General features: G+C 34.1%; 1 pseudogene; it reads right to left on the reverse strand.

The window, feature by feature from the left end:
• Window positions 1-23,884: 23,884 nt before the first annotated feature.
• LOC109454632 (large ribosomal subunit protein uL30) lies at window positions 23,885-26,076 on the reverse strand (annotated as a pseudogene).
• Window positions 26,077-26,723: the final 647 nt, after the last annotated feature.

A 26,723-nucleotide genomic window follows, 5' to 3' on the forward strand; every position in this document is an offset into this window, starting at 1 on the left:
GTATTTTACCAGTGATGGGACACTTGATTTATGAGTATAGAGCATATTTGAATGTGACAGACCTTTATTTGAACACTGGATCTGTCACTGATTACTTATAAACTTGAAAAAAATATAATCATTATCTGACTTAATGTTTTTTCTTATATAAAGCTAGGTTAATAATGTCTAACTCACAAGGTTATTATAAGAATTAATGATTAATAAAAACTAGGCCTGGTTCATAATAAGACCTTAATAAATGGCAGCTATTATCATTTTCATTTAGTGTAGGTCATTCTACTTTACTCAGAAACAAAAATAAACCCTGAAAAGGTAGCAGGATTAAGTTTCATTATCTTATTTATAATGTAAATTACTGTCCTTATGTAAAAAAGAACATTAGAATTTCCTTTAAAAATATAGCTAGAGAAGATATATATATATATATATATATATATGTATATATGTATAGATATATATATATATACACGTATATACATATATATATGTATATACGTGTATATATTTCAAGTGGTTTATTAAGAGAGAATGAAAAATAAGTAGGTTTTTACTGTCTCCAGTTATAACTGTTTAGTCATTTTTAATAACCTCAATTCCAAGGCTACATAGTCTTATATTTGATGGGACAGAGGGTCAATTAAAAATATTTTTCTTAGATTATAAAATATTTTAAACATACAAAAAAAGAGTGGATAATAAAATAAATGCCTCTATACCCAGTCACCCTGCTGAAAAATAAAGTTTTACATATAAAATAGAGGCCCTAAGATACTTCTCACAGGTATCATTGCCTTCTTGGTTCTCCTTCTACCAACAATACATCCCCTCAATATTACTACCATCCTGAATTTGAAGGATCATTCATAGAGTTTAACCCAAAACTGGAGTTACTGAAGTGACTCATAAATAATGCTCATTTTTCATTTGTCCAGTAAGTTTTGAGCAACATATAATGATTATAAACTTAAAATAATTTTCTACACTGCTTTCTGGGTTTTTAATTTCTTATTTTAAAGTAGATAATAGCATGAATTCCTTCTATTGCTAACAGTACTGTGGCACGCATCAAGGACATCTCTGAATCATTACGATAAATTAATATGCCTATCATTTTATTTTTTTTAAATGGAGTGACAGAAATATCTATTCAAATAAAAGAAACATTATTTGCTAAGCACCATGCTAAGAATACAAATGCAAAAAAATAAGCAAGATTTGATCCTTGTGTTATACTTTGGGATAGATTCCAAAATAACTATTCTTCTTCTTTCCTTTTGTTAAATATTTTACATAAAGGTCTTGGTTTATATTCATCTATAGCTGTTTTAAATGTTTGCCACTCTGAGCAAATTAGTAGTGACCTTGCATAGATCTATACAGACTCTTTAAAGCTTAATGTCTTTTCTAACCTTCAAAGAATATTCTCAGGGTGTTTAAAAAATAATTGTTAAAATATGCTTTTTAAAGTGGAAAGTCTTTTAAATAGCCACTAGGGAAAACAGTGTTAAAATGAACTTACTTACAAAATACTTTATTTCTATTTATGAGACTAAATACTCTTGTAATCAAAGAGGCAAATTAACAGTTTGGCTTCTATAGTGTTTTTTTAATGCTTTGGTTTCATGCAGATGGTGTCATGTTAAGAGAATGCAGATATGAGGTGTGATCAAACAGTATGGGAAATGTTTAAATAAAAAAAGAAAATTACAGTAAGAGACACATTGCCATTTATACCCCTCAAAATACTCCCCTTCGCTTCAAACACACTTATCCCATCATTCTTGCCACTTTTTGAAGCAGTTCTGGAAGTCCTCTTTCATGAGTGTCTTTAGTTGCGCTGTTGTTGCTGCCTCAGTGTCCTGAATCAATTCAAAACATTCACCTTTCATGGTCATTTTGACTTTGGGGAAGAGCCAGAGGTCGGCTGGTGCCAGACTGGGTGAATAAGGTAGATGAGGACACACTGTAATGTTTTTATTTGACAGAAATTGCCGTACCAGTAGTGATGTGTGACACGGAGCCTTTCCATTGTTATCAAATAATACGGTGAATGTCGCTGCCGAGTGCCATCTGTGCAGTCAGTGTGATGTGAGCTACGGTTGAGAGAAGGTGTGTTTTAAAATGTGTTGTAAATCATCCTCCATCATGACAGTGCTCCATGTCACACATTTCTTCTGGTATGCAGCAATTTCTGTCAAATAAAAACATTATGGTGTGTCCTCATCCACCTTATTCACCGGACGTGGCTCCATGTGACTTCTGGCTCTTCCCCAAAGTCAGAGTGATTCAGGACATCGAGGCAGCCATGACAGGGAAACTAAAGACACTCACAAAAGAGGACTTTCAGAACTGCTTCAGAAAGTGGAAAGAGTCATGAGATAAGTGTGTTTGAAGTGAGGGGGGTATTTTGAGAGGGATTAATGGCAATGTGTTTTTTACTGTAATAATTTTTTTTTTATTTAAACCTTCACCATAATTTTTGATCACACATCATATAAAGGAAAATAGTGAGACATACACAGAATAAAGGTGGTTCTCTCTGGCTAGAAACCTTCTGTCACCAACTCCATGACAATTGAAAAAGAACAAGAACATTTCTAAGACAAAACTTGTCACTGTTATGTATTAATTCCTCATGGATTCAAACAGATCATTACCATTATATATGCATACATGCGTACATACATACATAAACACACACATACATACACTGTTAAAGAAAATGAACACACTGTCAAGGAACCCCATACTGGAGACCTCTGCATTTCAGTGGCAAATGGAAAAGTATTTGAATTTCTTTTATTAACTCATGGCATAATCTTATTGATACCAGTGCAGTACTGTATCCCCTCCTCCTCATTTGATCTTACCACTGATCCAAGCACAGACACAGGTCTGACATTCATATGAGCTAAATGATCATCCCAGAGTCAAAGCTTTTATTCCAGTGTGTACCTGATAATTATGGTCCACCTCACATGTGACAAGAAGAGTGCTTGAGATAAGAAGCAGACTTAGTTCCAGATCTACTCTATTTTACTAATTTACAAATATATTTGATTAATGATTTTCAATAAGGGGTAGAGGTGCTCATCATAATCATATAGGAAAGTTCTTCTTTCTTCAAAATCCCAATTCTGGGACTATATATTAGAGATTCTTGCTATATGTCTAGAGTGGGGCATGGATTATGCATAGTCTGGTAAAGAACTATGCCTGGGTATGATTGATACCTAATTGGAGTATCTTCCAAGATTCTGATAAACTACTTAACAACTTATCCCCTGACCTTGGTTATAGCTCCAAGTTCTCAAATACTGTTGACTCTGACACCATGGTCATGGTTTATTACATTGGATTCAAGAGTCTCAGTCAATTTTCTACTCACAAAATTGTTTGGACTATAGAAAGGAAGGTAAATAAAGCACTGGAAATGGTGTAATGGCTTCTATTTGCTTCCTATGTGGACCAGACAAGCAGAGAAAGCCAAAGTGTGGAGATCCAGAGAGTGAATCAAACACCTGGGGGGAAACTAAACATGAAAGACAACAGCCACATTTTTGTTCCATACTGTTCTAAGGTTCAGCTGCTTTCTGTCATTAGCTTTCATGACTTGTCTCTGTTTCATTCTAACAGATTTCCCCTTTCTGCCAAAGATACTTCAGGTTGTTTTATTTCTAAACAAAAGTCCTAACTTAAATATATAAATTATCCTAATCTTGGTAATAATAAGTATGTAACAAAATGTTTGCCAATTTGTGGTTTGGGCTAATCTTTGCAGATAGAAAATTGTTGCATCTGAGAAGGAACTATTTGCCCACTCCTTTCATTTATGTTTAAATTAATAACCTTAAGTTAATAATCCATTTTTAGATTTGGGTGAGGTCCTAATTCCTCATGGATTCAAACAGATCATTACCATTATACATACATACATACATACATACATTAGATTTTGGTGGGGACTTTCCTCCAAAAAGTCACAGAACACTCATCAAGTTAGATTCCCTGGGCAACAGAGGGATTTTCTCTCTGATATTTTCTGACAGGTGGCCAGCTTCTAAATGCTTCTAGTAATTAGAATCTCCTTACTGTATAAAGCAGTAAATTATATTATCAGTAGACAGTTGTGATGTTAGAAATTTTCTCTCGTATTCAAATAAATATGTCTTTTGAAAGTAACAGACTAAAAGTTCTAGGGAAGTTTGCCAATGCCTTTTCAAAATGAAAAGTTTATACTGTTTTTATTTTCAAGGTACTATTTTCATAATTGCAGCCAAAAAATCTCAAGGGATTGGCAAATACTTACTATGTGCAATGTGACATGGATGGTCTGATAGTGGGTGAGACAGAAAACTAAGCTGTGAGATGCTATAAATTAAAATGAAGGTGAAAACAATGGGTAGACCATGGCTTTGTAAACTGCGCTTAAGTCGTCTGCTGTCAACTTGGCCCTAACTTGGCCTTAGTATTGAATAAGAAATTTAACTTTCTGCATATGAGTTTCTTTATGTTTAGACAAAATATCTGGGGAAAAAAAATCTCTGCGGGCCCCTTCTGACTTGGACATCCCATGGGTAAATAAAAGAATGTATCATAAATACCTAATGCAGGCACTATACCAGTCAATGAGGCATGCAGTGCTCTTGGAACAAGGAGTAGAGCTGAGCACTTCGAAACAGTACTTCATCAAATGCTGAGCCTTGACCTCTCTGTTCTTGCTATGACCCAGGATGCATGGCTAACAGGGAGTTTCAGTGCGCCATCTGTCACATCGGCATTTGTAGCTTGAGGACTGACTCATAGCCAAAGAGCCATCAATTGATGCATTACTCTTTCCATTCTTAAAGTCATACAGCTTTAAAAGTGATGTCTTTGCCTTTATCTACATTTTACTTTTGATACATCATAACTCAGTGGTTGGGCATGAACTAGAAAAGGAAGTCAATAGTAAATCACTGACACTGACTGTGACTTTTATCATCCAAGTGAAGATGCCCACTCAGTTGGGTCTGAGAGATTGTGAAGTAGAAAAGGCACGTTGAGTGTTTCATTAACACCACTCCATCCTTCTCTGTGTGACTCCCTTCCTATTCTTCTGCATCTGCTCTCTCCATTATTCCTGCCTATTGTATTGAGCTCTGAATACCAGAACCCTTCACTGCTGTACTTTTCTTCCTTTCTGGCCTATTCTTCCACATTCAAGACCCTTTCTCCTTCATTCAAACTATCCTTTCATCCCTGCTAAGTAGCTGACCAGTCACTGAAATGGCTGTTTTGGGCTAGTCTAGTAATGGCTAACAAAGTATTAATGTGTCACCACTTACTTTAAAACAGAAAATATTTATTTGGTGCCTACCACGTGCCAGAAACAGTATCGTAATGGAGGTTTCAGGAATTTATACCTATATTATCCTTGATCTCTTGGAGAGCAGATAAGTTAAAACCTAAGCAAATATCTAAAATGTGTGCTGAGTAGTATAATAAATATGTAAGGAACACACAGTGAAAGCATAAAAGAATTTGACTCATTGTGGAAGGAAGGGACAGAAGGAAATTACTAAGAAGTCTATAAAAAAAATAGACTGTTCTATGGTCTCTGAGAAAGTAGGAGTGACTCAAGAATGTCATTTAGGAAGAAACAAAGAATATATGCAAAGCATTGTCGGGAGGAAGAGGATGCTAGGGCAAATGATTGGAGAAATGAAAAAGAGAAAAGACCAAGAGGGACAATCTTTACAACACATTAAGGCATTTAAACACTATAATAATGTAGCTATGAGTGAAGAGAAGCCATTAGAATGTTTTACGTATTTTCAAGATCAATCTGACGATACTGCAGAAAATTAATAGGAAGCATAGGGGGAGTACTGGAGACAGAATATTTAAAAATCCATTGAAACTCAGGCCAGAAGTCAACAATGGAAATAGAAATAGAAAGAGAGACGAATCTCCCATATATTTACTATGACGAGAATTGACACAGTGTGATTCTCCACTGAAGATGTGTATGGGAGAGGAGTTGCCTGCATTTAATTCTTTGTTGTTGTGTCCCTGGAATTAATCCCTGGTCATTTGCAAAAAGTAAAGAAATTCATGGTCTCGGCCTGAAATGAGGAGAGCAAGGAAGTTTATTCAGGAAGCAAGATGCCGGCTTAGAAGTTGCCGGGGCAGACAACTGCACCTAACTTTAGCTTAGCTTTTTCTTATACAGGAAAGGGTAGGTAAATTTCCATACAGCAGGAGATGTGACATACAGACTGAGGTCATTTGATTGACATATGTTAGTTATACAACTAGTTTCTTTCTGCACATGCTCTTACCCAGAATGCATACAGAAAAACTTACAGGGGTACGGGTGGGGTTTGGGTAAGCCTTAATGTTAATTTTATTTTAATTACATTATGATGAGGCTAGAGTTCAAGTAATAGGTTTTAACAGTTTGCACATGTGTGAGGGACCAATTAATACCAGTTGAGTCTTATTTGCTCTTTTTAGGAGAGTTTGGACACGTTTGATGTATTTCTAGGTGATGAGCCTTGGTGGTTCCTGGTGAGGGGATGCAGACCTGGGCAGAACCCCTTCAGGCTCACTTTTATTAACTCTTTTTTGCCTCATCACTTGTAAGAGTCTGGACTGAGTGTCTCAGTTTCTTTCTGGCTGTTGGCTAGACTCTGTCTTCAATAGTTTTCCATGTGGATCTTCCCAACATGGCTGCTTCCTTCCTCAGAGCCAAAAGGGGGGAGAGTCTCCTTGAGAGATGAGCATTACAGCCTTATGTATTACAATGATAGAAGTGACATCCCATTACCTTTGCAAATTCTGTTGGTTAAAAGTAAATACAATTCACTGCCTACAGTCAAGGGCAGGATATTCATCAAGCATGAACACCAAGAAGAAAGAATTATAGGGCTACCATATGGTCTGTCTGACACAAAAATAAGTGCTTTCATCCAGGTGAAAGAGTTTGGAGGCTTGGATTTGGATAGTAGTTGTGAATTTGGTAAGATATGGTAAAATTTGGAATACAACTTGAAATATGAGCTTAAGGGCTTTATTGATAGATTGCACCTGGTGAATAGGAAGAAAAAAAGAACCAAATATGAGTTCTGAATGTTTGGATACAGGCAAAACTGGACGAGGCATAGGATTGGGCCAATGTGAAGGTGTTTGTTTTTAGATATGCTAAGTTAGAGATTACTATTAAGTGTCTAAGTAAAAATGTCTACTGGGCAGTCTAATATATGAGTCTAGTATACAAGGAAGAGAATAAGGTGAAGATAGAAATTCAAGTTATCAGAATATGTGGAAAGCCATGTAATTAGAAGAGACCACACACTGAGTGAGAGTAAATAGAAAACAGAAAAAAAGCCAGTATCTAGCTGTGGGGAGTGGAGAAAGAGACAGCAAAATAGACTGAGAAATGACTACCAATGAGGTAGGTATCCTTAAAGATAAGAAATAAAGGTGTTTTAAGAAAGAGGGTGTGATCAACTGCACCAAATGTCATCAGAAGGTAAAGGAGGAAAATGAATGAGAACTGACTATAGGGTTTGTTAAAGTTGATTTTACTGGCAACTTTGATAAGAAAATTTTGTGTTGTGGGACAAAAGCTTAGTTGTTTGAATTAAGGAGAGAACAGGAGGAGAAATGGAATAAATCCTCCATGTGATGAGGGTAAATGAAAATGCATAGCTGGGGGATGGAAAGTTGAGGGTGTCTCACTTTATCTGAATTTTCTCTATGAAGTGATACTTATTACAAGATATAAAGACTTTATGAAGTATAGTGAATGTTTAAATTAATTGATGTGGGGAAAGGAAGACATACGTTTTTAGAGATACACACAATTCCTTTCAACTGGAAAACTCATCTTCCAGAAGTTTGAATATCTCTTATTGACATATCATCACCATCTTCAATCTGTTAACTCATGATGATAAATCATGACAACAGGCCCAGTGAAAAGAAAGTTTGGGGCAGGGAAGTTTGCCCAAAGTGTCTTAACTTACACCAAATATGTGATTGCCAAATTTATTTACACTCAAGATTAATCTGGGTAACAAAATTCTGGTAAAACTACTAAAATAGAATGGTGAATGCCAAAATGTAGAAATGGAAGAATTGCTTAGAAGTAAATCATACATTCTACTTATCAAGGGAGAAATTAAGGCTGACTCTTTTGATAATGCAAAACAAGAACAATTAGGGAAAAGGTTCTCAAATTCATACTCTGAATTTAAGTTTATTATGTGTCACAGACATTTGTTTTGAATTAAATATCAAAGTACAAAAGAAAATAATTTACATGCATAAGTTCAAGGCTAGAGTTTTCATTCTGTATATATGTAGCTGTAATGTATCACTGAGAATGTGACCATTTCTGGAGACCGTCCTTAAAAGTATCTGTGATAGTTCAAAAGTTAAAATAGTGGTCTAAGGGATAAAATATGAGTTCGTCAAGAACTCCAATTTCAAAATGTTAGTGTTACAATTTCTATTGTTTGCTATGTACTCTTGACATTGATTAAATTGCTTCCATCTCTCCAGCTCCTCATATCAATATAAGCAGGTGCTTTTTTTTTTCCAGCTTTAAGGTACAATTGACAAAAATATATGATATTTAAAGTATATAATATGCTGATTTGATACAGTGTGATGACTTGATATCCATGTACATTTGGAATACATTTGATATCTGTATACATTCCCCACATCAAGTTAGTGAACACGTCCATCACTTCATAGATTGACTTTGTTTTCTCTTTTGGTGAAAACATTTAACATCTATTCTCTTTTTGAATTTAAATTATACAATATAGTATTTTCAACTACAGTCACCATGTCATACTCTAGATCCTTTTCATCTTAGAACTGACAGAACTCTTTTACCAATCTCTCCCTATTTCCTCACTCTCATCCTCTGGCATCCACTTTTCTATTCTGTTTCTGTGAGTTCCACTTTTTTGTTTTTAGATTTCACTTATAAGTGGTACCATGCAGTATTTGTTTTTTATGACTTTTAAAAGAAGTGGTAGATGGATTAGCAGTGGCTAGATGAGGCTTAGTTTAGGATCTGTGGAGAAAGAATGGGAAGTAGAAGCTAACTTTAGGAGACTGAGTGAGCTGTTGTAGAAGGATGCTGTGTTGAAATACTCGAGGACCTGTATGGCACATCTCCCTTGTGGATAGAGAGAGCTCCCTGCATGTTTAGGTGGGAAATAATCTGTCACATACTCTTGTTACCTCTTAAAGTAGCTGAAAGGCTTAGGAGACTGATGAAAAAGATGCAAGGAACGTAGAAATGGAGGAATATTTCTCTCCTTGTTGGCACTGAGGATCATTAAACAACTTTAACGAAAATAGAATTAAGAGTCACTGAAGACTTTCCCCTACTCCTCAAAATGTTAGTATTCAACCTTTCTCTGGAAAGATTTTAGCCTGAAATAAATGAAAAGGAGGAAAATTAACATCTCATAAATAATATGAAACCAGTGATACATCTATTCTCTGGAACTTAGTTTTCTAAGGAAGGAAGGAAGGAAGGAAGGAAGGAAGGAAGGAAGGAAGGAAGGAAGGAAGGAAGGAAGGAAGGAAGGAAGGAAGGAAGGAAGGAAGGAAGGAAGGAAGGAAGGAGAAGGAAGGAAGGAAGGAAGGAAGGAAGGAAGGAAGGAAGAGGAAGGAAGGAAGGAAGGAAGGAAGGAAGGAAGAGAAAGAAAGAGAGAAAGAAAGAGAGAGAAAGAGAGAGAAAGAGAGAGAAAGAGAGAGAAAGAGAGAGAAAGAGAGAGAAAGAGAGAGAAAGAGAGAGAAAGAGAAAGAAAGAGAAAGAAAGAGAAAGAGAAAGAGAAAGAGGAGAAAGAGAAAGAGAAGAAAGGAAAGGAAAAGAAAGAAAGAGAGGAAAGGAAAGGAAAAACTTCAACTGTCCTAGTATTTGGCTACAGCATTTGAAAAACCTCCTTTATTCACCTCAGAGTATACTGAATTGAGCATATTTTTGTTTGAATAGGAGATATATATGTATATATGTATGTATATGTATGTATATATATATTATATGTATATATGTATGTATATATATTTATATGTATATATGTATATATATATACACATACATATGTATATATGTATATATACTTATATATATACACATATATCATGGTGTATATATGTATATATATATAGTAATACTTAAATTAGTTGATATATATATATATATCAACTATATATATATATATATAGTTGATATATATATATATCACTTGTTTAAGAGTAAATAGCCACAGACTTTATAATAAAATATAAATATTACCAAATATCTTTACGTTAATCCCTAAAAATGTGAACATATCAAAATAAAATCTTGAGCTTGATAAAGAATAAAAAAAAATCTCTAGTAACACCAAAAACAAAATAAAAGCTTTAGCTACACCTAATGACTCACTCATGACAAAATATATGTATTCTTTATTAACAGTGTTCGTTTGGACACTCCTAACCTATCGATTGCTAGTTTCAACATACATCAGTACAAGATCTTTGAAGGAAAAACTCTTTCTAATGTAATAGACATTTGAGCCACCTTAAATTTTTATCTTTCCAGTAATGGTCAATTGAATTAAATCAAATAAATAAAACAAAGTCAAAGGGAAAACAAACAAACAAACAAACAAAAAACACGGGTAGGGTAATTAAACAGATTACCTGAAAATTGTGTACAGCTAAGAAACAGAAAAAGAGAAATTACTCATTTCAAACCACTTTTAATATAACTCACTACGTAGATGGCACAACCTATTTTTAATAAACATTACCTTTATGTGCAAATATAGTTATTTATAGAAGCGAAGAGCACTGAAAGATTTTAAAACTCTAAATATCTATGTGAATAGGGGCATTGAATTTCTTTTCATTCATCAAGCACTTTCAGTTAGAAGCATTGACAAATTATCATCAATTTGTGTGTCAGATATTGTCACCATTGTCACAATGTAATAAACTCTCAACATTTAGGTGACCAGAGAAAAACAGCAAAGAAGCTTTGCCAGATATGTCCAGGAAGGAAATAGGGAAGATGCCACTCACTATAGTCACGTGGTCATGTGATCCTCTAGGCACCTTACTCTTTTCTCCCTATAAGAAAAGGAAATGAGCACAATTAAGAATATGACAATACAATCAATCTGTCTCTACATGTTGGTGAGTCTGACATCAATGTCTTATTATCATTCTATGTTAGAGCATAAAAGTTAATGATAGAAAGATGGCAAATATTGAAGTTACAGTGTATTAGTTCTCTACATTATTAGCAAACCCCATTCTAACTATGCTTCTTCAATGTACTTAAGGTTTGATCATCACCTTCTAGTATTACTAGTGACTTTCTCACGTAACAGAATAGCAGCAGTCACCAAGACAAATATTGTTTAGTTTGTGATAACACTACTCCCTGTCTATAGAAAGTCAAATCAAATTTTAATGAAGACATGTCAAGTAACTTAACCTCTTATATTAAATTAGCTATCTTCACCTTTCCCAATACTTAAGAATAGTACTTAAGCTGTGTCTCCAGAAATTCAACTGAATTTTTCATGAACAAGTCCTAAATATCAGTTCCTCAAGTATTTTGCAAGTTTTATTTCTAATAAATTATATTACTGTAGTCACACTTTAAATACATGTATCATCAAATTAAAGAGAATCAACTTTAGAACGATAAAATATCAAGTATTTTTAAAGAATTTACGTCATTTTATTTTCAATGTAAAACTTCTATTTCCTGAAATAACAAAAGAAACTCTATTTTAATTTTAGGTATTTAACATTTTAAAAAAGTGGGAAATAGTGCCACCGTAAAAATATTCATTTGTATTTTTTCAATTAGTTTTGTTTTATTCTAAAAGTAAATATAAAATTAACAAGATACTTGAATGCTTTCTACCCAGTTCTAGAAGTATATATTGAAGTCAACACTAGCCAGTCCTATGTGGTTAAATCATAAATAATTTGAAAAATAGCCACTAAGTATTTCTTCATTCCCACAATTACCACATTTTGTCCATTGTTTTAAAGCACTCAGGTCCTTCAATGTCTTCTCCGACCTATTCCGAAATATATCTTAAAATTTTTTAAGGGGTGTAAATGTCTATTACATTGTTTGTATGCCAGGAACTAATAAAAATAAAAATAAAATATTTTTAACACATTCATACTTCAAATGACTTAAATAATTAACAGAATTAATTTTCCATACTTCCATTAAAATGACTACTTAAGCAAAAGGAATATTAATTACTTGTGAGAAGATATTTTGAGAACTTAGGGTATATTTTGGTTAACACCTGAAATTGTATCATTAACCCCTAAATAGGACTTGAACTCTATTCTCAAGGGGGTTACAGTGGCACTTAAGAGAAAGGCCTAGATTTGAAATAAGATAAAAATAATTAAAACAAATATATGCTAATGTAAAACATATGCTTACTCTTAGGAATTCAGAGAAGAAAGTTGCAGAGAAAGGAAAATTGATCTTACAGCTAGATGTTGAATAGGACATGGAAAAGCAGGGGTTGGGGATAACTTGAAATAAAATGATTACATACTGCATACTGAAAAAAAGAAAACACAAATCACTTAAGAGTAAAATAGATTAATTTCTTTTTAGTAATTAGAAAACACTCCAGAACCAAGAGGATTGAAATTACCTCTATTTTGTGTTTATTCAGTGAAGATGTATATGTTTATCACCAGAGAAAGTGACAACAATTTTCAAAAACTTTAAACTTTCAGAGATATAAAATTAATTGATTCATTTTCTCATTGGAATTATCTTTTACTTCACTCCCAGGATTTGCTCTTAAGAATCTAGCAGTTGAAATAGTGTAAATATAAGGCATGTCATCCATGAATAGAAGCTACCAGATTAAGGGAAAAATGACAGGCCTTCTACTTCTTTGGATATAACATGTTTTCTTTATCACATGACTCCTGAGAGTACAGTGTTTCTCATTGACCTAGAAAATATGAAACAGGATATAATTAAATAATTTTGTAGACCCCAAGATACAGAAATATTTATAGGAAACAATAACAACAAAAGCAAAAAACAAAAATAATACAAAACAGAATCTCTTTTCCTTGTCCTATCTTTTTGTACTTAGTAGTTCATTCTTTACAACACAAATGGATTTCCCTGTGTCTTCTTCCCTAATTAACCTTAGCATTAAAATTATTTAACAAAAATGCCCTTTAACAAGGCTAGACATGAGAACATTCCTGCCATTCCTGTCAAAATTCAATTCCTAAAACAGTTCACAAAACATGGAGAGTAAAAATCATAAAGACCATGTATCTTTTAGTAGTGGTATTTTCTCACGGAGACTTCTGAGTTCTCAACCTTTCTTCTGTTTTAGTTTTCTGCCTCTTCACATAGGTCACAACTACAAGCCTGACAGAAAAAGAAATGTAGTAGCTGTGATTCTTGGCAAGTCTGCTTGTATTTCACCTTCTTCACATTCTGCCTTTTGTCAGACTCCATCTAAAATCAAATCACTATTGGCCAAGACCATGTCCATACAGAAATTGGAAAGTTAGATGTGTCCAAATAAGATCAAAATTCTGCTTAGTTATAGCAGTTTACATGGCTATGTGAAATATCAGCCCCACGGGTATAAGATACGCTTGCCATGTGCTTGCAGAAATTGGCCCCAGCAAATCTATTTCCCTTCATTCTACCATTAATATCTAAAACCATCAATTTCTATCCATAAAGAAATAAAAGACTACCAATTTGTACTTTCTAATCTCTTCACCTTCTCTCCCATCCCCCAACCAACAGTATTTTTTTCTGTATCTATGAGTCTACTTCTGTTTTGTTTGCTCATTTATTCTTTTCTTTAGATTCCACATATAAGTGAGATCATATGGTACTTACTTTCTCAGTGTGACTTATTGGGTACCGGACTTATTGGGGGGATCACTTCATAGGTCATGTAGATGCCTGACCACTGCATTGTACACCTGAAGCTGACATACAATAATATGGAATGTTAACTATAATTACATATACATATGGTCAATGGGATGTAAAGTACAGCATAGGAAATACAGTCACTGGTATAATAACAGCTATATACAATGTCAGAGGGGTAGTAGACTAGGAGAGGGTTTATCACTTTGTGAGGGGTGTAAGTATCTAATCATAATATTATTTTGTACACCTGAAACTAATAAAAAAGAAACAAAAGGAAAAATGGTAAACATTGAAATATTTTTAGAATTTTCTAATTGACTATGAAACACTTGTAGCGGAAAACAATTATAAGACTAACAGCATATTTTCTTATGTCACTTAGATTAATTTAGATCCTTATGTAAACAAGTCTAGCCATCAGGTAATGTTAGAGTAGATTCTCTATATATTCAGTTGTTGAATATTTCCACAAAAGAATTGCTTATTATATGAGTTTCCCAAAATGTAGCTAAAGACCTCCTCAGAGGTATATATGAAGTTCTCTTCGGTCTACCAAGCCATATTGTATATAGGTACATAAGTAAACCATTCCACAAACAGAAAACACCATAAATTTTCCCTGTGTTTAGTCACACAAATTGTTATTGAAGCTCTCTCTGTAACTAGGGACAAAATGTGTACTTTAACAAAATCCTATAAATGTGAGCCCAATATGAACAGATGACTGATTCTACAATGGGCCCGAAACATGCAGTTATAGGAAATAAAAGTAGAAATATTTAGAATGATGTATATCTACTAAATTTTGCCTTTAAATCCTTCCCTGACTTTCTGTCCTCTGTTGATGAGAGCACATTCTTCTGTATTTTCTCTATGGCCGATGTGTTGATTTTCGATGAGGCTATGTGTCAAAATTTCAGTTCTGTGTATGAAAACCTCTTTACTGACAAAACAATACCTCTGTACTATTGTTAATATAAAGATAAAACATGAAATACCCAGCTCTTGGGTAGATCTGCTATTTCTGCATGCCCTCTGGGGGCAAATTTGCACGCAGCTGTGTACCCAGGTTTCTCGTTCTATCCCTCTGTGCCAGGGGTGTATCCTTCCCAATTGGGCTGGACTTAGACATGATCATATCTGTCTGCGCTGCTTCTTACTACAGGTGACCTGACATAGTGTCAACCCCAGGCATTAGCTACCCTACTCCTGGTTTTATATTCTCTGTGGGGTTCAATAGTAATAAGCCTGTCTCCTTCGGAAGAAAACAAGAAAACTGCCACAGTAAAGTTACCACTAACGAGTCAGCAAAGGGCAGAGGTATGTTTAAATGACAGCCTGAAACTTTTAAAGACTTGTTTTGGCCGTAGCTTCCACCAGAGCACCTGGAAGAGAAATTTTGGTTTGGGTTTATGACATATACTGTTATCAAAGACACCATTTACTATGCCAGAAACAGAGGCTCAGGTCCTAGGAGGAATTACATGGCAGTTTTTTTTTTATCATTTATGCAGTGAAGAAACCTTAGACTAGAGCCATAACTGTAGCTTCTTTACAAAACGCAAATAACTAAAACATGATTTTTGCTAGTCAAACTACCCTTTGATATACTTTTGCATCCTGTTTGTTTGTGGAAAAGTAGGCTGGAAGAGTTCCATCTGGAGACTCACCTGGTTTGGGGAAAGGACATAATTCAACTAAGAGCAGAACTTCATCTTCTGGTAGCCATAATCCATAAAAGGAGAGCTAGTAACTTTACTAGTCGCTATACTCTTTATAAAGAGGGTCAGACTTAGGTCAACACTTCTGAAGGCAAAATAAGGCAAGTTCTTCCATATTGTTATTTGAGAAGATGATCTAAAAAAACAAAACAAAACAAACAAACAAAAAACACAGTATAAACATAGATCAAAGGCTTCCTGACTGACTTGCTAAGATTTTTTTGAGTTATTATTGACATATAACATATTAGTTTCAGGTGTACAACACAATGATTTGACCACAATAAGTCTAGTTAACATTGATCACCATACATAGTGACACAAATTTTGTCTTGTGATGAAAACTTTTAAGATCTACTCTCTTAACAATTTTACAATATGCAATACAGTATTATTAACTGTAGTTACCATGCTGCACATTGGACCCCCAGGAGTTATTTATTTTGTAACTGGAAGTTTGTACCTTTTGATCAGCTATACCTGTTTCGTCTACCCACTACCCTCCACCTCTGGCAACCACCAATCTGCATCTATGAGTTTGGTTTTGTTGTTGGTATAGTTTTTTTAGATTCCACATATAAGTGAGATCGTATGGCATTTGCCTTTCCTTGTATGATTTATATCATTTAACATAATGCCCTGATCCATGTGGTTGCAAATGGTAGGATTCCTTTTTTTTATGGCAGAATAATATTCTATTGTATATATACTATATATTATTTATCCATTCAGCGATCCAGGGACACTTAAGTTGCTTTCAATGTCTTCCCTATTGTAAATAATGCTGCAGTGAACACAAGGGTGCATATAACTTCTTGAGTTAGTGTTTTTGTTTTTTTTAAGATAAATACCCAGAAGTGGAATTGTTATATAGTATGGTAGTTCTATTGTTAATTTTTTTAGGAAACTCCATAGTGTTTTCCATAGTGGCTGCACCAATTTCCATTTATACCAACAGTACAAAAAGATTCCCTTTTCTCCCAGTCTTCTCCAACACTTATTCTTGTCTTAATGATAATAGTCATTCTAACAGGGCAAGATGGTATCTCATTGTGGTTTTGATTTGAATTTCTCTATTAGCCAGTGAAGTTGAGCATCTTTTCATATATCTGTTGGGCATTTGTACGTCTTTTTGGGGAAAATGTCTGTTCATATCCTCTGCCCATGTTTTAATTGGATTGTTTGACTTTTTTGCTATTAAGGTTTATGAGTTCTTTAAATATTTTGGATATTAGCTCCTTACCAAATATGTGATTTGCAAATACTTCCTCACATTCAATAGGTTGCCTTTTTATTTTGTTGATGGTTTCTGTTGCTGTGCAGAAACGTTTTAGTTTGATGTAGTCTCACCGTTTATTTTTACTTTTATTGTGTTTGGTTTTGGTGTCAAATCCAAAAAAAAAAAAAATCATTTCTAAGACCTATATCAAAGAGCTTACTACCTATTTTTTGTCTAGGAGTTTTTTGGTTTTGGGTCTTGCATTCAAGCCATTAATCTATTTTGAGTTACTTTCTGTGCTTGTTGTAAGATAATCGTCCAGTTTCATTCTTTTGCTTGTGACTTTCCAGTTTCCCCAACACCATTTATTGAAAAGACTGTCTTTTACCCACTGTATGTTCTTAGCTCTTTGTTGTAAACTAATTGGCCATGTATGTTTTGGTTTATTTGTGGGCTCTCTATTCAGGTCCATTGTCGGTGTCTCTTTTTATGCCAAAATCACACTGTTGTGATTACCATAGCTTCATAATATAGCAATTTGAAATCAGGAGTGTGAAGTCTCCAGCTTTATTCTACTTTCTAAGGATCCCTCTATTTACAGTCTTTTATGGTTACATGCACATTTTAGTATTGTCTGTTCTGTTTCTTTATTTTTTTAATGCAGAAATTTGTTGTATCAAAACTTTGTATCACCCTGTCTCATGTTCAGAGTAACCTCTTGATTATAATCAGAAAGAAAAGCCTTATCCCTTAATGGCAGCTTTAAATGTAACGATAACAACAACAACAAAATGGTGGTGGCACAAGAGTAGAAGTTCTCAAACCCATGACAAAGTACTATGCTCCAATGAAGGGGAGGAACGACTGACTGGCAAATAAATCTGAGCAACACAGAGACTATAACTTAATCAAAGCTGCCTGACATCAGTTATATATTCTACTTCTCTAACTAAACTCCCTAAAATTTTTGAGTTATATGGCAGGGAAAAAACAAGAAAACTTTAAAACCCACAAACAAAAAAAGTTTGTATAACTGCATTGGAAAAAGTTGACTATTTTCCTGTAGTTTTCATGTATAAACAATAGGTTTCATGCAAATTCCTGTCCTTTAATTATTTGCCTGACTGAACCTCAATATATTTTAGTTATTCATATATTTCTTGCAAGATGCATTAATATAGCAAAAATGTAAATGAAGTACAAATGAAGCAACATATCTCCTGATAATCATGAACTTTAAAACAAATTAAGAGATTATAAATAAAGAAATAGCAAATTATGACAAAGTATAAGACTTTGACCTAAATTTAACAGTGGAACAGCATGTAAAATACCTATAGAGAGTTTTTATTATCAGTCAAGTAATTTGGTTTTTGGTGTTTGGGGAAAGGGAGGATGAAAATGTAAATTTACAGATTTTAACATAATAAGCATTTTCTAATTGCTTTCAAAGAGGGATTTGTGGCTAAGATTACATTTTTTCACAGTTGTATGAATAACTAATTTAAAATATAGGCGAGAGAAAAACAATGATTCCAAGGGAGAAAGAGTCTCACTTTCCAGAATGTGAACTGGGACTTTATTGTTCAAAACTTTGCATTTCTTAGTCTATTTACTACAGGGAATATTAAATAACATGAGCTGAAAGTGACAAAACAGATTTTTGATAAGCACACTATTTTTAAGAAGTGTCTTCTGATAAATTGATGTGAAATCTAAACCATCTTGAAAATGAACTACACTATTTCAAGTAGCTAAGAGCAAAAACGAGACATCTGCCAGAGAGTTGGCAAAAAAGAGAATGACAAGATCAACAGAAGCTGAGTGCCTGCAAGTTGTAAAACATTTTATGACATGATCTAGATGTTATTCTTTTTTCTTTTTTTTTCACTGAAAGATTAAAGGTGATTTTAGCATAGAAAGGTATTTCTGGCAGGAAGGGAATTTCTTAAGATAGTTCTAACTTTAAAAGCCATCAGAGTGAGAGATTGTGTATCTGTAATGGAATCTTCAAAAAGGGAATAATGTATCTTTTTTCTTTTCTTTGAAAATCAAAGATACATTATTTGAGAATGTAGAATAACAGATTTGGGACAGAGAAGGGAGTCTTGTAAATAATACCCAATGTGGAGGTACAAAGGATAAACATCAAACTGAGTTTTAGAACTTCTCATCCTATTCAAGATTCCTTAACCTGTTGTAACTGTGGAATACAAACTATATTTTTCAAAAGTTCTTGGATATCTCACTGTGGTCAGCTGTTAGATCCCAAAGAAGTAACCATCGTGAAGTTGGGGCAGATAACTAACCATAAACTTTCTAGATTCTACCAGACCCTAAAAGTATTCCAAAATACTAAAGAGGTAATGAAACTAGAAAATTGTCTTCCAGATTCATTCCTCTGTAAAATGATATCACAATATCTGTTAATAATATCTATATCACAATATCTGTTATTAACAAAAATGTTATATATGTACACATATATATATATATACATATATCTATATATCTCTATCTCTATCTCTATCTCTATATACACATATAGACGTATGTATATACAAGTCGTAGAAACTGAACTCTGGCTACCATTAACTGAAAATATATGTCCACCAAAACTCACTCTGTCTCCAAAATTTATTTTGTAAATATTTGGTACCTTAGCTTGCCACTCTAAACCATCTGAAGCTGCTTCTACATTGTCTCTTTCTAGCTCTTCTGCTTTATGTCCAATAATGAGAGTCCAGTTTTCTTGATTAGTCTGTCTTCAGTATTCTGGGCTTACAGATTCTAAGCCCTCTCTAGAAACGTTAGCAGAGACAGAATACTTACTTCATTCACTATGTGCTTGCCTTCTTCCTCAAAAGGCCAGCTCTTACACTTAGTCTTCATTGTGGATACATAACCCAGTAGACAGCAAGTTGGATCATGCTAATCCTGGACCTTCAGCATGCTTTATAGCAGAAGGGTGTCTGTTTACACAAATAATGATGTCTCTGGTACCTAAGAAATTCTCAAGCAGTTTATGCTCATGCTCCCAACCACTGATGCGTTGTTTAAATCAAGGGCAAGGCATCATGACATCTCCATCCCTAATCTGTCTTAAGGGGTAGGAGTATTCCATATCCCTCAGAGTGCCCTACAATGATTTAATTTATGTTGGTTGATTATAAATTACTATATATCTTAAGAGTAGAAGAGAACTGATGAATAATTTCTACTCATAAAATACACAGCCAGATATCAACATAAATTAAACTTAATTTTGAATATGGGCACCAAAATGTGCCAAAAGGTAAAGAGAATTACAAAATATATTCCTCAGATATCTCACAATTTTACCCATACCTTATACTCAGGCACATGATATTTTCAGTAAAAGGTGAATAAATATTGAATACAATCTTGTTACGTAACAACTCACAAAGTTAATTTAAGCAATAGTCATATAGATGAAAAGATCACGTTGAACAGAAGATACTTAAGTTTGGGTTTCTCACAATCACATTCAGAGACGGAGGTTTGGGTGCAAGTCATTTACTTGAGAGATGATCCCAAAGGTCTTGATAAGAATGTGCTAACACAAAACAAGAGAAGGAGAAGGGCCAATAAAAGTGTTACTGAACTAGTAACCCCTGTGGGCAATGGGAGCTAAATCTTACTGTGTGTGGAACACACCTTAAAACTTTTCCCCATGTTGTAAGGAAACAGGTATTTATTCACCATTTCCATTTGGTTAAGATTAGCTTCCAGATCAGTGGTCAGCAGACTTTTTCAGTAAAGGGCCAGAAAGTAAACAGCTTAGGCTTTGCAGGTCATGTGATCTCTGTCAGACTATGCCACACTGCCACTAAAACATGAAAGTGGTTTTAGAAAACCATTTAATAAATGGCTGTGACTGTGTTCCTTTTATTTACAAAAATAGATGGTGAGCTGCGTTTGGCCTGAGAGCCACAGTTTGCCAACTCCCATTCTAGACCATTAAGTTCCCTGACCAGCATAGCCGAACATGATCTTGTAGCTGGAGAATGCCTTCAGGCAGAAAGATGTAGGAAGCCTTGGGCTACTATGGAAATGTCTGTTAAATGACCTCTTGGGAAGGTCAGGGAGTGGAAGTAGTAAGCAGATAAAATTATAAACTTTGAAGTCAGTAAAAGTTTTTAAAAGAAAGCTATAAAACTATGTTGCATTAAGAAAAAGAGATGACATCTAAAATACTATGTCAGAAGTATCTCAAAATTATTTTTAAATGATAAATCTCCTGAATTATAAGGAAAGAAATGATAGACTTTAGAACTTTTTTTTTATCCCTAATGATTCAGTTATTCAGATATCAAAGTGGATTAGTGTGTTTGCTATATTTAATCATGTGAATAGTAGGTAAGAAAATGATGTTTCCAAAAATAAAACAAAACAAAAGGAAAACAGCCATCGCCTGGTTATCTGTTCTGTATCTATACCACATGTAATTGGAAAGATTGCATGCTGTATTTAGGCCTTCTTCATATCTGTAATAGTAATGCATTCTTCCTTGCAAGCAACAAATCTTCAATAAATGTATGGGCTTTCTTAAAATTTTGTTGAATTCAGATGAAATTGAAATTAGTTAGAAATGGAGGAAAGAAGCTTGAGATCCATCAACACAGACTTATCTATCCTTGAATTTAGGCATCTATGATCACATAGAAAGTTGAAGGTAGAAAACAATGATTCAAAAACAAAATCATCATTTAAAAAAGTATAGGCTAAGTAAATTACAGATGTTTTACTATTTTAAACTTAGTTTTCATGTTACTGATATTTCACAAAATATCACTTAAAAACAATGAGGTATACATGTATTCCAGTTTAACCAAATAAAGAAAAGTTCTAGAGACATATTTAGGAAAATTTTAAGACAAATGGATAAGCAAGTATTGTCATTTTGTGACTTTTCTAATTTGATTTTCAGTTAGACTGTACCTGAAAAACTTTGATTTCTAAATATATCTGTACTAGATATAATTTAAAAATAAATGAACTATCAACCAAAAATGTTTGTAAGGTAATAGTATTTTTACTGTAGTTTTATGAGACTGTAATCGAGTTCACTCATAAGCAACAGGATTATTGCCTCATAAAATAGCCCAGTAGAGCTGCAGTATTATTCCAATTGTGGCACTACAACAAGACTTGCTAAAAAATGTGTGCAATAACTATGAACATGAACATGTAAATGTACTGAATTTTTTTCTTTTGCCACTTCAAGGATAACAGTAACAATGCAAGAGTAAGGTTAAAAATCTGCAAAAAAGTTAAGGAATGAGCTCAACCAGAAAAATATAGCCAAATATAAATTATAACGTTGAGAGTAGATATCTTAATAGTGAAAAATATCTGTGCTCATAATATACTTACAAATTAATGGTTCTAGAAATCCAGTTGTGAGTTTGGTCTGGGACAAAGGTGTTAGTATAATCCGTGTGTTATGCAAGTCTGGTGTGAAAGCAAGAGAACTGCACCTGGTGTTGAAGAATTGATCTCTGCACATCTCTATCTTCGACTTTCATTTGCCAGTAAATGGAGAAGTCAAGAGAGAGATTGTGAAAGAGATGCTGCATGTTTAATAAATTGGCATCTCAGATGAGCTCAACATAGAGAAATAGGAATAGAGGGGGGTAGGTATTTATTTGGAATGTATTTGCTGTTTGGGGGACTAGAAATATCACAATAATTTATTTGGTTTTCTTTGATCATTGCTTATAGATTTTGTGGGTTTTGTTTTTTAATTAGTTCTCCCAGGGAAAAATGATGTCATGTCAGATGAACATGGGTCCCTGAATCTATAATTTGCCACGTGATTTCTATATATCGCTTTAAAAATGCAGAGGTAAGAAGTGTTAATGAGGAAGGTTACGATGATCAACTTAGAGCCTATTCTTCCAACGATATCTAACTGCAGTAGGCACAATTCTAACGTGACACCAATAAGCCCTCCCCTTGAGAATGAATACAATCATTGAATAAGATGTGATAGCTTTCTCATAATTTGGTAACTAACCAGATGTCTGAGTTAGTGAAAAGAGAGGTGGGCCTTACTTAATTAGGTGAGTCCTTAAAGAAAGGTGAAAAACATCAGAGAAATTAGCCTCCTGGCCTGAAAGGAGAAGTAAGCTGTGATTTTGTGAGTTGGGGGCTTATGGGAGAGAGACTTTTCGGAGCTCAGATTGAACCCTAGCTGATAGAGAGCCAGCAAAACAGAGACCTCAGTAATTATAACCTCAAATAACTGAATTCTGCCAGCTACTTAAAAGATCTAAAAAGAGAACCCCAACTCCAGATAACAATGCTTCATGGCCAAAACTTTGATTTCAGCCTTGTGAGCAGAGAACTTGAGTAACCCCTTAATTCCCAGCGTAGCCTCCTGACTCCAGAAACTGTGAGATGATAAGTCTGTGTTGTTTTAAGCCACTAGGTTAGCAGTAATTTGTTAAACTATGACAGAAAATTACTACATACACCAAGAGCAACACCACTAGAAACCACTTCTCTGGAATACCATGCTAAGAGTCATTATTAGCTAGAATTGGCTAGAATTAATATATTAATCATATATATATATATATATATGATTACCACAGTGACACATTCACTGAAAAAAAAGTCAAATGATAGAAAATGCATAATTAAAAAAATGAAATGGGCTTTGAAATAGGCTCATTTCTCTCCTATTCTCTTTCACCAATATTCCCAGAAAATGGTTCTTAATCACTGCCTACTGTTTTTATTACTCTAACATTAAAAAACAACAACACATTAGTGCCACAGTTGTACATATTCTGTTTAACTCAGTTTGTTTTCTAAATGATTATATGCATCCCTTCATTTCTGTTCATCTAGAGAATGTCATTCTTTTTAACAGCTTATTATTGCATGAAAATGCTGCTTGTCACTATTTGCACAATATACGTGAGATCCCATGTGAGGTCCCAATTAGTCTTTCTCAAGAAATAGGATTTGGATAATTTGAAGCATGCATCCTTAAAAAAAAAAAAAAAAAAGAAAAAAAAGATCCAGCACTGGTTCCATAAACTCTCAAATGTAGTTGTTACTACAGATTTCCATTTCTTTAATCCACACTCTGTGCTTTCATAAAGGTACAATTATTTTCAGTTTGACCTCAGATAATGCAATAATCCCTTACCACTGGTGAAAACATGATTTTTATAATTACAAACTTGGTTTCATGGATGTTTAATTGTCTATAAAATGGTCAGAAGTTGCAGAGGAAAGAATTCTGTATAATAAATTAGCTTGCAGTCTACAATAGTCATATTTGTTTTGGAAGATGTTGTATAACTGTGGTGTGTGTGTGGTGTGTGTGTGTGTGGGGGGGTTGGATTATGAAGGACTTGGAGAGGTAAGAAGCAGGGACAGAGCCCTGTATAAAGAGGAGCGACTAAATCAATAAAAGCAAGTTGATAAAAACTCTACCTGCTCTTTCTTATTTATTTATTTATTTTTTGATTTGCCAAAAATGTTATAATAGTGCAGGAATAGTGGCTTTAAAATGAATACTGTGGTAAACATAGCATGCCACAACAAAAGGGTTCATAACTAGTAATCAAATGAGAAAATACTTTTAAAATACCCACCTTGGTATCAGATCAGCTTAAGTCAACTACTCAGTTTTGAAATATAAAAAGATAAAAATTATACCTTTCCAAACCTATGAAGGGATCAAATGGTGGACTGCAGAACTCAAATGTCAGTATTATGCTACTTCTCCCAGGAGATGTTTTGTGTAAAGTGAAATGAGGTCCTACAGAACATTTTGTTGCCCTGAAGACAATTAGGCAGATTAGAGTCTGGTTCCCTTGGTTCTCATCCCAGCATGGACATAAATAATGTTATATAATTCTAGGAAAGTTACTCATACTTTCTCTCAGCTCCAATTTATCATCAGTAAATTGGGGATAATAAAAGACCTATTGCACCAAGATTTGGTGAGAGCTAAATGAGATACTATTTAGGTCAAGCACTAGTGAAAAGGTTAATTACTATTGTTTTTGTAGTGTTAAGGTGGGTTTGGGTACAGCAAGGATACATCTATCTTCCAAAATATACCTTAATGTAAATCTTTTATATGGACACGCTTGCCTGAACAATAGTACCTCTTTCTTAATCATTCAAAATTTTTATCCCTCCCTTTTTCCCTGTGTATGAATGCTTCCCAGATATGAAAAAAAAAAAAATGAATAAGAAATTTCACTACACTGAATCCCTCCATGTTAAATTGCCAGATATTTTTGCTGTCAATAGATCATTGAAACTTCTATTTGCTCTTTCTTTGCTTTCTTTTTTTTTTCAATTTGAAAGCAGTCAGTTTATTAACTGACCAGATTACAAAAATAACCATGACTGATACACATACCTTCGTTCATCCTTCTAATAAGCCCATAGATCTGGTCTTCCGTGTTGCCAGCATCTCTGCTCTCTACAAAGTGGGTGTTCTTTTTCTTCATTCCATCTCTTGGAGAAGGGAATTTGAAGGGCCACAAGAAGTCACCAGCTTTTTTGAAGTATTTTCCCATAGTATAAATCACATGAATCTGATCTTCCATGCATGATGCCATATTTACCTAAAGAGTGATCAATCAATGTGTTATCTGTCAGGACAATTTGCCTTTTGTTGATTTTGCCATAACCACACTTGTGGATTCATTAATTTACTGACTTCAAGTTTGGGTACCCCCATGTAGTATGTGGTTCCACAATCCTCAGCATGTTAACTGAAGCTTTGCTGAACTTAACAAAGGTACCATTGAAGATGTGTTGACAGTAAAGAAGCTGGAGCATCTTTCAGACCTGGGCTCACACATTGATGCCTGTAACGCTAATGACAAATGCTAGTTTGGGTTCCACAGGCACCCAGAAATTGCCAGCTTTTCTTGCTGTCCTAGTTATTCGAATCTCAGTTCTGTATATCTGCCTATATGCTTCTGGATAGTGCGTAGCTTTTTTCTAGATACGAGTAAGCTTCCTCTTTGCTTTCACAGCATCTTTTAGGAAAACTTCTTTCTCAGGCACTTGATCATTAGCTCTGAGAAATCCCTTCACTTTTTCTTAAGTGTTTCTGACAAAGCAGGAAACTTCTTGTTTTCTGTACCCTCCATAGTTCCAGACAGAAAAGAAGCTGTCTTTTCTGTTTAACACTTGAAACCAACTTTATTGTTTCTCTGGGGACAGTTCAACAGATTCAGTGTGGGATCTGCAAAGAAAAACAACTCAGATGGAGTTGAATAACTGGTATTAAACTCTTCACAACTGTACAGTGCAATAGTCTTTGTACTACAATTATAATAAAATTTGGATAGAGGCTTAGGGTAATAGTGGTATAAAATATAGTCCAAAGATTAAAATTCTATATTCTGAATCCTTAATCCAAATAATCAACTTGATAAATTACCTTCACAGACATTTGCATTTCTGCATTTGGATCTAGCTACTACATCATATTTTTTTAAAAGAAAAAATGATATTTTTTCTGTTATAATTAGCTTACCTCTAAGAATGGGAGCATAGACTCCATTTAGTAGTTGCAAATAGGAATTGTATTATTTGCTCTTGCTAATATAGAATAGGCTGTTAGGAATCATGTAGCACGATAGAGGTGCTCTTCACACAGGTGACATATCACAGAAAAGTGACCTCTCCTAGTTATGGAAAGTGACAAGTGTCTAAATGTGTAAAAACCTATAGTCAACTTTATAACAGCCTAAAATTAAAATAAATTTAACGTTAGACTTAATAAAACTTATATTAGGCACTG

Source organism: Rhinolophus sinicus, linkage group LG01 (assembly GCF_036562045.2).
Source record: "Rhinolophus sinicus isolate RSC01 linkage group LG01, ASM3656204v1, whole genome shotgun sequence".
Lineage (NCBI taxonomy): Eukaryota > Metazoa > Chordata > Mammalia > Chiroptera > Rhinolophidae > Rhinolophus > Rhinolophus sinicus.